Source organism: Drosophila hydei, unplaced genomic scaffold (genome assembly GCF_003285905.1).
Source record: "Drosophila hydei strain 15085-1641.00,03,60 unplaced genomic scaffold, DhydRS2 tig00008134-arrow-pilon, whole genome shotgun sequence".
In the NCBI taxonomy this organism is placed as follows: domain Eukaryota; kingdom Metazoa; phylum Arthropoda; class Insecta; order Diptera; family Drosophilidae; genus Drosophila; species Drosophila hydei.
This window is the reverse complement of record NW_022045843.1, coordinates 149,418-162,049: the sequence shown is the minus strand read 5'-3', so window position 1 is coordinate 162,049 and position 12,632 is coordinate 149,418. Positions and strand designations below refer to the sequence as shown.

The following is a 12,632-nucleotide window of genomic DNA, read 5'->3' as shown; positions in this document are numbered from 1 at the left end:
TCGCCCAGCCATTGTGGCATTACTGCCACCTGCTTCATGGCTGATTGGCCAAGTGCTTGGCCAAAAGAAAACAAAATAAAACAGAGCAAAAATCACAGAATAAACAGCACATAACGAACACTTTTGCCATATATGTTGGGTCCATAGTGCACTAAATGGGTCACAACATAATCCTGCAGCTTGTCATTCGCATCTGTGTCAACTATTTTCTAATCAACAACACTTAAATGTAAACACAACTTACAGAGAATCAAAGAGCTTTCAATGTTTAGAGTAGATATTTTATTTGAATAACTCTTTATAGACTCACAGTAGAAAGCAAAAATGGCAACTCTGCGGCAAAGCTTTTATTGACTTGCAACTAGATTATATTCGACTCAATTCACTGTGCTCTATATAACTCATATTTTGATCTGGAATCTAACTGTGTCCCAGTAATTAATAATATATTATATAATATGTTATATATCTTAAATTTGTGATTATTTTCTTAAGTAAGTTCATCTTTTATTTCGAGCGAAAATAAAGGAAATCGCAAGATAACTCAATAATAATTTTTAAATGTTTAGAGAGAAATAACAGACAGAAACTCAGAAATGATGAGCTCCTTCCCAAAAATATTAATTTATTTATAGATATTTTTATTTATATACATACATATATATATATACATTTTATTAATTTATTATAATAAAATTTCTATCATTCTTCTATCATTATTCTTCCTAAACTATATAACAAATGAAGACTTTTGCCAAAAAAAGGTTATTAAAAAATGTTGGTTAATATTTAATATTACAGTGAAACATAATTGCAACCATGAGTCAATTAGACTTCACATCTATAATCTAATAAGATTTAAAACATATGGGTACATTATTTCAACTGTTTGGAGTCTTACTCTGACGCCAAGTCCACTGAACTGTTAAGATTGGAATACAGTTTGTAGTGATAGACTTTGGCTTGATACATTGAAGTTTTTTACTAGCTCTGAGTTTCTTAAATATCATATAAAATAGTTATATAAAAAGATCTCATACTTTCGGAATCTAAACAGCTTTAAGCTAACCGCTTAACACTTAAGAGTCTGATTATGCAGTCAAATTATTTTATATTAATAAATAATTAAAATTGATTTTGATTTCTATGACTGTGCCTCGATTATTATTAATAACTAATTATACGAACTTATTAAAATGATACACATCGAAACAGGGCAAGTTGAGTTGCCTTATGCCAACTCTCTCTCTCTCTCCCTCTCTCTCTCTGTCGCTCACTCTACCTGTGCGCATATTAATTACGCATATATCCTTTGTGCCATGTTTGGTATTGTTGCTGATAATTGATTGTCTGGATATTCATGGCAAGTGTTCGAAATGCCTTGTCAATTGAGTGTTTTGGAAATTGTGCAATTTTGTTGCTGAAGCAGGGAAATAGATAGGGCCACTTGCACAGTCTGGGGTGCTGCGCTGCGCTGCATGAGCTTTGGATTATTCATAAATGGCTGTCAGGCAAGGCTCAGTTACTCGATGTCTATTCATAATGTATGTTTATGCTTTGGCAGACTTCAATCAGGTGAAAGTAGCCCAATTGCCAGTCGTATAATAAATAAGCAATAAGCAACTCCTGCACAAGTACATCAATATTAATTATGCAAATGATTGCTCGAGAGCTCCTGGCTGGGCAGCGGCGTTTAGGCCCGGTCGAGTCGAGTTCTTGGCAGTTGTGTAGCTTAAGCTCATTATAAGTGCATTAGCCAAAAGTGTCAGCTCTCGGTGCTTGTTAGCATTCGTCTACTAACCGACTCCATTAAGATGCGTCGGCTGCTTCTAAAAATTTTCAATTTTCCTGCCCAGCTGGCAGATTGGGCCGGAAAGCGAAATTATGATGAATGCGCCACGCTTTGACCCAAATAAATTTGTCAATTTATCATTTGGCCCCATGAAATGAGATGCCGTCGCCCGGATTTATGCCACTCGATTCGCCTCAACAGCAACAATTGGCGAGGCTTTGCTTTCTCAATGGGTCGACGATGCGGCTGGGATTGGGTTTTGGGTTTTGCGTTTTGTGTTTTGGGTCTTGGATCTTGGTGTGGCTGCCATCTTATGATAATTTGAGCTACCCCCAGCTACAGTATATATACACATCTTTTGTTAGCTTCTCTGTTTCTCTTGCTGCTGCTGCTGCCACAAAGTTTCGAGCACAACAACAACTGTGTCTTGTGGGTCGGATAAGTGTCGGCTTATGCACTTATTAAACAATAATAATTGCAAATCATTTTACTTGACTTGTGCGTGGGGCTTCCTCTGATGCCACTTGACTGTTGAGTGTGTGGCATGATTTTGATTTGAATTAGACAACTTGTCCTGGGCAGGCTAATCAAATAAACGCACACATAACTTTTTCTGGGCTTTACATGCTACACACATGCCTCGTTCTGAAGACTTTTCATTTGTTTGCTGCTGAAAACATTTAACAAGCTGCCAACTGCAGCGAATTCGAATGTTTCTCACTTGGCTCACAAGTAAAACAATGAAAATTGTGAACAATGAAAATTCGTTAAGCCCTGTGTGTCTGAGGAGCCATAAACTTGAAGCTTACATTTTTAGTTATAAGTTTCAGTTCAGACCATCTAGATCAAACAATGAATACTGCGTAAGTTTTGTTAAGGTTTAGTTGCAAATTGAAAACAGATTTCAAGAGATGATTTATGTCAAAAGTGTTTATAAATGTGGCTCATTCAGAAAATAATATGTTATATTGTTGTATGAAACAGGCACTTGGCTCATACGGTTTTCACTTTGGAATTTGAGGCAGTCTTTTGAAATAATAAGTTTGCATAAATTAGAAAATATTGCCTGATATATATTGCGAGGTGTGTTCAACAAGTATTGCACAAGTTAAATTTCTCTGATTTACGGTTATTTCATATTTTTCTCTCCCTTATGCCAACGAGTTCGTCCAGTTTGAATGCTCTGTTGACTTTTGACATTGCTTTTTGCTTGCTGTTTGGAGTTGTCCTCGATTTTGGACTGCTCCATAAAAAGTAGCACAGAATCTGTAACAAGTTTTTGGCCATAAACAAAATACACTAATGATGCTGCAGTCAAGACTTTTTCTGGTACCCGAAACTGAAGAGGTTCATGAAAGGACGAGGCCAAAGCTGGCATCGAAGCAGCTGAACCAGTTTACAAAAAAATGATTTGTTGACAGTTAAAAAAACTGGCATAGTATTTGATATGGATTAAGGATGATAAAGAACAATAAATTCAGAGCAGTTTTCGAGCAGACATCGTATATAGAAAATAATCTGCCAAATTAAAAAAAAAAATTTCTTTAAATTTAAAAATTGTAATTAGATTTCTACTTTCTAATTAAAAAAAGAATTCGTTTGGCAAAATATTAGCTATGAGCTATACTCTCCTCGGTCATTTATCTCTCTTCAAGTTCAGATGCCTCGCAAATATGACGTGATGAGATTATCATATTTCGGAAGCAGTTGCAGCCCATCAAAAACTAATCAGAAAAGTTTTATTTTTGAGTTTTGGTCAACTAACTTTGTCAACTCTAAACAATACAAGAATCAAGCTTTGTAGCTGTCAAGCGGGCACAGTCAAGCTTAATTTTTCAGCTTTACGTTTAACAATTAAGCTGGAAAATGGTTGGCAAACACTTGACTCGCCTGACAGCATTTTTGTGTCGACCAATGCAGCGCATTAATATAGCTTGGCGTCGTTGAGGAATTTATATTAATGATCTATGAGTGTGTATTAAAAAATGAAGACGCAGCTAGAGTGGGCAGAGGGGACGGGGCCACTTGGCTATGCTTGAGATGATTAACTTTAAAGATGAAACCGAAAAGAGGATAAAGGGCATAAAGCGAGTTCTTGCTGAATGCCGCAGAGGAGCAGGCGCTGGAGGCTGGGAGCGGGGAGCTGGGAGATTGACAGTCAAATGACGGAAGGGTCGTCCTCTTATACTTATTATTATTAATGAGCAGCGCGCAACAAAAAGTGAAATAAAAAATATATATTAATGAAGAGCTGTAAAAGGTGCGTAACGGACACCTTGAAGCAGCGGAGAAATTCTAAATGTCGAATAATGAGGGGATGGTCTTAGGCGCATTATATATAGATTGGAGTCGTAATGGGGTACAAATAATAAAAGAGAATTATTAATATGACAAAAGACAAATGACTGAAGCTGAATGAACAGCAATTCAAGCATCCTTTGCTCCACACACACACAAGGGGGGCACAGAGAGAGAGGGACTAACCACTGACAGAGGCAGCGCAACAAAGACAAACGGCCAGGGCATGCCCTGTGACAGGGTTGAAGGATGGGTGTTGGTTAGCTGCGTCCTTTGACTTTACTGTCCTGTGGCGAATTGAAAATGTGGTTTAGCTGGCAATGTAATGTGCGTCTGTGTGTGTGTGTGTGTGCTGGTCCCTTTTGCTGGCCCCAGCCGCCTTCGGAAAAGGTCAAAGACAGAAAATACATTATGTGCTAATGCAAAGTCCATGTTAATAAATGTTTATTGAAATAATGATGATTAATATTTTGCATTGTGACACTTTGGCTCGCAGCTCTAACCGGAACTGAGCTATCACAAAATTGGACTCTCGTTCTCAGTGTTTGCTCACACTGAAGATGCGCTCTTTTGTTTGCAATTTTCGCCACTCAAGTTGATTTATTGTTCGTAGTGTTTGCTGCTGCTACATTGTGACAACAATTTATAGCTAAAAAATTCCTGTCGCACACGCTCAAGTCACACTTCGCACTCACCTGCCCCAACTGCCACGTGCCTTTGCTCACATGCCCGATTTTCAGCTATTTCATGTTTTATTTAGTGCATTTTCCTGCCTGACTGCAGCCCAAGCCCAGCTGGCCTGGCTTCCAGCATTCTGGCCAATAATTCCTAAGTCGTGTGCGCTGCATTGGCATTTTTTTCGATTATTGGTTTTCTTTCATTTGATTGCACATTTACACACACTCCCACACACACACACATTTTTTGCACCTTTTTCGGCTTTGCTTGCACCACAAATTTCTACACGTTCTGCTATTTTTTGTTTTGCCTTCCTTCCCGCGTCGCTTTTGGCTGGCTTTGTTTGCTTTTTTCCTAGTTTTTTTTTGGAATTTTTTTGGCTCGATTTTTGGCGCTTTTCCTTGGGCTGCTGACGCTGTCAAGTGTTTTGTCGCTTGTCAACGATTTTTCACAACTTCCGCTGCGCAAATGCTTGCCAAATAGTTTGCGTCGATGTGTGTGTTTGCCAATTGCAATTTTGGATATTTATTGCTAAATGCACTGACTGTGAAAAATCGCAAATAGAGCTGGAGCTGCTGCTGAAGCCAGGTGGCTTGCATGCCAGACCAACAAACCCCCCCCCCCTGTCATAGTGCGTAAATCATTTAATTGGACACTTTGTAACACTGGTCCGACAGCCCGCAACAAATTTTTGACTGTCTGCTCTGGCAAAATTGCTGCACATTATTAAATTAGCGACAGACACAAAGTGCTTTGCATATGAAAAGTGACAGTAAGTGCACAATTTCCCATCCGCATGCCCCCCTCTACCAAATCCCTCATCATGAGGGGGGGGTCGAAAAAAACCAACCAGAAAAAGATGATGCGGCACTCGCATGTGTTAGTACACCCTTATGCATAGCCTCACAGCGAGTGGGGATAGGGGAGCGGGGAGCGGGGAGGACACACGTCCGTTTCACGTAGTTAAATGTCCTTGTGTTACGCCCCCCCCCTTGCCCCTTTCTGTGCTCACTTATGAGCCAAATGAGAGCTGGCTGGCGCAATAAACTTAAAAGCCTTGTCATGTTTACTTATCATTCGTTTTTCACAGCGCGCCACTTAATTGCGTTAGTGAGCATTTTCCATATCCCCTAGCCAAAGCCGAAAGTGTATTCACGTTGCTTTTTTTTTTTGAAAAGTAGGTAAACTTCATAAATGTCAAGCGAGCTGAGTAGCAAGAGATAATATTATGTTATATATAAATTTGTATATTTCACTCAAACTAATCCACTAAATTGAAGAATTTAGTTCAGCTTTGGGATTATATGATAATAATAGTTAGTTTGTTGCTACTTCTAGAGCATCTATAAGTTTATATTATTATTTTCAGCATTTAACCTTGGCCAGAACTTTGTTAAATTAAAAACTTTCTCTCGCTCTCCCTCTGTTTTCCTCTCTCTCTCTCTCTTTCTCATATCCCAAAAAAGCTTATATGGCACCATAATTCATATGAATTCTTTATAAGCTTAACATGCTGAGTCAAACAGGCTTACATCCATTTCTGTGCTTCTCTGTTTGTCTTCTATATACTAAATTCTATATATAGTATTAGCTGAATCATAAACACATATTTTTTATATAAATATTCATAAGAAAGTAAAGTATTCCACAGTGAATATTGTAACTGTGTATAAGCCAAAATTATTAAACTTCATTCTACTTATCACAAAAAGAATAGAATCTAAAATGAGTTAGTAATATATATAGTATTTATTTATATAGTATTTTCCCATACTTGGAAAATCCGGGAAATCTATAGAAATACTTCTTTGTTCGCTATACTCAGCTTATCTTATACAGACTTATCTCTGTAGCTCTGATTGAGCTACAGCGATCTACACTACACTCAGATGTGTGAGCTGCGACACCTTTTTTTACAAATTCTTATCTCATATGAACATTAAACATACATGACATATATATTGACATGGCAGAGCTGTCTCCACATAAGCAACTGCTCTATTCCAGTTCCAAATCTAGTCTCGAGCTGCGAACGCCAGCAAGATCAAGCCTGAGAGAACGAATGAGCAATGGTCAGTGCAAAAGATTGAGAGTGAGTTCAATTTCTTTACATTAACTCACAACTTGAGTGTATTCAGAGTTAAGAATTATAAAGTGTACTCTGTACTCTGATTTAACTTTGAGCAAGTGGCAGCTTTACATTTAAAACTTATCAATCTATATATCAAAAAACATAATTATATATAACAACCTATATATCAACTTTTATAACAATCTATCTAACAATCTACCTATGAATATTAGATATTTTTAACACAGATTTATCTCATAAATATCAATGTATATATCAACCAATATAATTATATATATAACAATCTATATATCAATTTCTTTAATCTATCCAACAATCTACCTATGAATATTAGATATTTTTAATAAAGATTTATTTCATAAAGTAGCTCAGTTATTGCCTCATAATTACAGCTTAAAATAGCCAAAATTTGAATGTTGTATAAAAAGCAGTTGCTGATGCTGCTGCTGCTGTTGCTGTGGTGCAAGGGAAGTTTGTGTTGCCCGCGGTGCAAATTTCAGGTAGGAAATAAAACAACTTTTGAATTGCCGCCAGCTGGGCGGCCCGTGCCGTGCCACGTCGTGTCCTGTCCGCACTTCAAAGGGACTCACGTTTTTCGATTTCAACTTTTTAGCGCTGACGGTCAAATTGTGGGCCAAATAATTAATTTTTTAGCTGTCATATTTACGCAGCAGCAGCTGCTGCTGCAGATGCCATCATCACTATTATAGCGTTATATAATGTTATTTTAAAGCTCGATTTCTACACTTGAATTGTCGAGACGCAAAATCGCATGCTAAAAGGAGTGCTGGGAGTACAAAGTTTAGACAAACTCGTACATGAATTTTGCATAAGAGCGCCCCAAAAAGTTGCATCCGTGCCCTGGTAACAAATACGCCAAATAAACAAAGAGACAGGCGGATGGAAAGGCAGCCGGAGAGAGTGGGAGGGGAGGGACGAGACAGCTCGACACACTAGAGTTTGATGTAAAATGCTAGGCAAGAGCAATAACAATAGACAAACACACTGGGGAATCAACACCAAGCAAACAGGCAGCAACAACAATTGGACAAAGAACGGACATATGCAAAGCGTATGTTGCAGCAAGAGGAAGCGACAGTCGGCAGTCGGCAGTCGGCAGTCGACAGTCGAGGGAGCCGGCTGCAGTGTGGCAGTGGCAAGAGGAGTAAAAGGAAAATTAGAGTAGCAATCGTAGCATTCGTTGCATACTCAATTCAAGGCAAATGAGCTAGAAGGGGCGCAGGCAGATATCATTTGAAGATACTCACACACACTCACACATAGACAGTTGGTTAGCACGTCAATTGCAGAGGCATGTGGATATGTGCTCCCAAGTGGCAGCTGGCATGGCGGAACGACTCGAACACAACCGAAACCAGCCAACAAAAAGGCTTATTTTCCAAATATATATATAGATATATATATCAAAAACTATATATATATATATATATGGGTATTTTGAAGTATATCAAGTGGGGCTTGGTGGCAGGCAAAACTTCTGTTAAGTGCAATTACATGTGGCTGTGGCATGCATAGAAGCGCATAATGGACAACTAAAACAAGTGCACTGAGAACTCAAGTAGCCATTGGCCATACAACAGCCCCAAGTGTTTCTACGGGCTTGCTGGCCAGCTGGGGCTGTTCTTCTGGTCAACTTCACCTTGTCGACCGACTCGCCTGTAGTTAAAGCAAAATTGAAAATGCCAAATGATTTACACACTCGTCGCCTTATTGCTTATTTGCACTTGAGTCAAGTGCAGTGTGTTGAGCATATATCCGTCTCACTCAATACCACTCTCGCTCTCTGTCTAGCTCCTTCCATCTCTCAACCCTTGATTCGTATTAACCGAAATGTCAAAAACAAACCAAGGCCCTCGAAAGTATGCTACAGAAATTAGACTTTAAGCAGGTATCTAGCAGAAATTCATATTTTATAACTGCTAGCTGCTAAAGGTTGTCTTGAATACTTTAGAACAAGGCTTAGTATAGTAGTAAGAAGCAGTCTTTGTGATACGCTCGAGGAAGGTGTGCATCAAATATATTAACCAAAGCATGTGCTCAGGTTATTCCTTGTGTTTATCTCTGTACTGCGATAAATTTGTGACTTTTTACTTAAATACTCTGTTCAATATATTTTGCGACTTGTCAATGGCAATGATAATATTTTTTCTATTGTGCCTGATATAGGTAAAAGTGCTTTATGCATCGTAAGCCACCTTTTTGACTGATGCGTCGAATTACAATTGCCGCTTACTGACTACAAAATCTAAGCTTTGCTCAATAACCTTTCAAGTACATCCTTACCATATCCTCCAGCTGAACAGCATCCTCAGTGTTCCGACATTCAGGTCACAGACTCTTCCAAGCACTTTGCTCTACGATAGTCTCTACTCTGACTTCACTGAAAGATTTCGACTCTTCTAACTACCTTAAGCTGTGGCAGAAAGTATACTCTGCCTTGTCTATTGCTTTTTCTAGGTAAATTCAGCTAGATTCGGCACTTTTAGCCATCTTATGTAAATACTTTCGAAGGTAACCATGAGCAAAGAGCATTATTGTCTAATAAAAAGGCGTCTCACGCTGCTTGCTGCTGCTGCTCTAGATCAGAGATCATTTTTGCTGCCCATATTCAATAACTCTCATTGAAGTAGTTAGACTTACAGGAGGCTATAGTCTAAACCAGCTGATTCTATATGTTCTTACAATCTCTAGAATAGAGGTCGACCCTATCAGCGAACTAGAAGCTACGCCGCAGATATTCTTAGTGCTGTTATTCTCTGTTATTCTTTCTAAATCGCCTTAAAAATGATAATGAAATTGCTAATGATTGCTATTATAATAATAACCATAATGATGATGAAATTACTAAAATAAAAATAATTAAAATTATTTATCAAAAGAATTTTAACAAATTTTATAATGATTGTGAATACACTTGACTGTGGTGGTGTTCAGTTCTCTACAATGATAATCATAATTATGATAACATTTATATGAATAATGGCCATATATTTCCACTCTGACAAATTCTCAATGAATCAACTCAAATGAAAATTTTCCACTGCTTTTTGCAATCATCACAGCATAGTGAAATGACTCGGCGAAAGGGTGTATTCATACAGCTATGTGTAAAGCGTTCGCCAGTTTCCAACAATTGTAATGCGCTTAGAATTGAACAATGAATCGTTGCTGCAGCTGCAACTTAGTAAGCCTACTTACTTAATGGCAACAAAGGCACAATTCATTGTTTGTGCCAGACGTTCAGACAGACAGGCCATGAGACGGATTGTCAGACGGAAGGACGAAGGGACGAAGCAAGTGCTAGTCCATGGGCATTGAAGTCTGTGCAATTAATAATGCGCTGTCGGCGCTCACAATACCGAAAAGACACTCAGTATATACAGAGCGGAGTCGAAGTCATTTCATAATTTCCATCTTTTTTGCTAATGATGCATTGGCTTTTGCATTGTTGTAGCAGACTCGACTGGATACGCCCAGACAATGGGGGGATTCACTGTCAAAAGGAATTCCGTTAACTTCTTTGCTGGGCAAACAACAATTTTATGGCCAAAACAATAATAAACTGAAGAGAAATATTACTTGAAGTATTTGCAAATATATTCAATTGCCAGTTAAATTTTGGGAATTCGGAAAATGCGAAATTGCGAATGCAAAATGCTTGCTAATGCAGCACTTGAATGTTAAACTTTAGCTCTAATCTGACATAATGAAAACGAAGTGTGAAGCTGGCTGGCTGGCTCATCCTCTGCTGCAGCTGCTCAATCAATTATGGGCAAATGTAATAAACTTCTAAGTGCGTGTGTGAGTGTGTGTGTGTGAGTTAGTTATTTGCATAAATGCAAGTCGACATGTTTGTTTGCATTTTGAAAGGAGCGAGGGGCGAGCAGGAACTTTTGTTGCGCAACGGAAACGGAAATGCAAATGGCTCACAAGAGCGGAAATCTATTTCAATAAGCCTGGCGACATTGATAAATTAATAATCGGACATTTTGTGGCAACTTTGTAGTTGCAGCCGACATTCATATATCTCGGCAGCTGACTTTTTACACAGCTCCACGTTGTGGCTTTGAAATTCAATTATTATTCCTGGCAAAGACATGGCCCGACAATTGCCAACGCACCTGAACGTCGAGCGAGCTATGCCGGGGCAATTTGAATACCAACATGTCAGGACCAAAAATCGAAGACAAAAATTGCACGCAAAACGTGTTCTATGCGAGCCCGGCGCCTTTGTTATGTCAGTTTGACATTCGGAATTAAAATTCTGCCAGATGATTTATGCATCAGATGTCTGTGCACATAGATGCGAGGCTGCCTCTCACTCGTCTCAGTCGCTCTCTCCCTCTGCCTTCCACTGTCTGCATATTGAAATCTGTTAATTGTTTTGCTGTTGCACACAGTGCGTATGTGTGTGTGTGTGTGCGTTGTTGTTGTGGTTGTTGTTGTTGAGTTGCTGCTGCTGCTGCTATGCAATACACAACCGCCTTAAAAAGCAGCTCAGCTACGCAGCTTCAACTTCAGCTGCTGCTGTTGCTGTTGCTGCTGATGTTGCAATTACCCCAGCACCTATGCCCGCCTCCGCCACGCCCACTGTCAAAACGCCAACTAATTTTCAGGCCAAGAGGCAGCCCCCGTCAAGCTCAGACTGCCAGCTTGTTAGCGTGCGGTTGGTCTTTGGCTTTTGGCTCAGCCCACCTCCCGCCATGCCGCCAACCCGCCTGAGTCCTGGCTGCTGCTGGACGAATCCTTTGAATGGGGCTGCAGCAATGGCAACGGCTGTGGCGTTGGCTGCGGCATCTGCGCTTAAGTGACAAACGTAGGGAGCTGTTGGCGGCGCGTGCGGCAGAGCAGTGGACCGCCTTGCTGTGGCAAAGATGACAGCTCTTTGCTCTCGCCACTCGCCACTCCCGCCCACCGACCGTTGCAGCTTTTGATATTTGGGTTAGCCTTCGGTTGATGTTTTTAATTTTTAGTTTGCCACATGTACTAAAATTCATTAAAATTTGTTTAGCTCTGGTTCCCAGAGCCTTTGTGCCAAATTGGAATATTGCCTCTGCCGCTGACAGCCCAGCAGAACGCAAAGAAAATACTGCTCGAAGGTATTGCTAGACCCAAAGGAAACCCAAAAAGAAACAAAAACAAATAACTCTTTGAGCAGCAGCAACAACAACAACAACAAATACAAAGTTCGCCTAGCTGAACTGTGTTCCAAGTGTGTGCAAATATTTATATTTGGGGTTTATAACAAAGCTAAAATCATAATAATAAAATAGCAATCAGAACTCAAGGCGCAGAGTTTTAAGTTTAAAAAAATAATAGTAAATAAATTTAATTAATTAAAAATAATAATATTTAATTAAAGTGAATAGAAATAAAAAGGCATTTCAGGCTTTTGCTTGTTTTATTCAATACAAATTTGTTTATTAAAAATTTAATTTGTCAACTTAAATACATTTTATTATAATAAAGCAATTGTTATATTTATAAATATATATTTATATAAATTTATATATTTATATATATATATATATATATATATATATATATATATATATATACATGTATATGCTCAGCATGATGAGTAAATGTTGATATAATTATATTTATTTGTCTGTCTTTTATAACATGTAAAATGAGTAGGGGAGTAATAAATGTGCTCAACAGCAGCAAGAAAAAAAACACATTTGATTCACATATATATGCATATATTTATATATACGCATAACACATATAATGCCGATCAGAATGTCG

The 12,632-nt window shown here is 38.6% G+C and overlaps 1 protein-coding gene across 1 annotated transcript in view; it reads left to right on the top strand.

The window, feature by feature from the left end:
• LOC111596627 (semaphorin-2A) overlaps positions 1-12,632 on the top strand; it is a 44,971-nt gene that overhangs the window by 354 nt on the left and 31,985 nt on the right. The gene's annotated exons all lie outside the window — the stretch shown is intronic.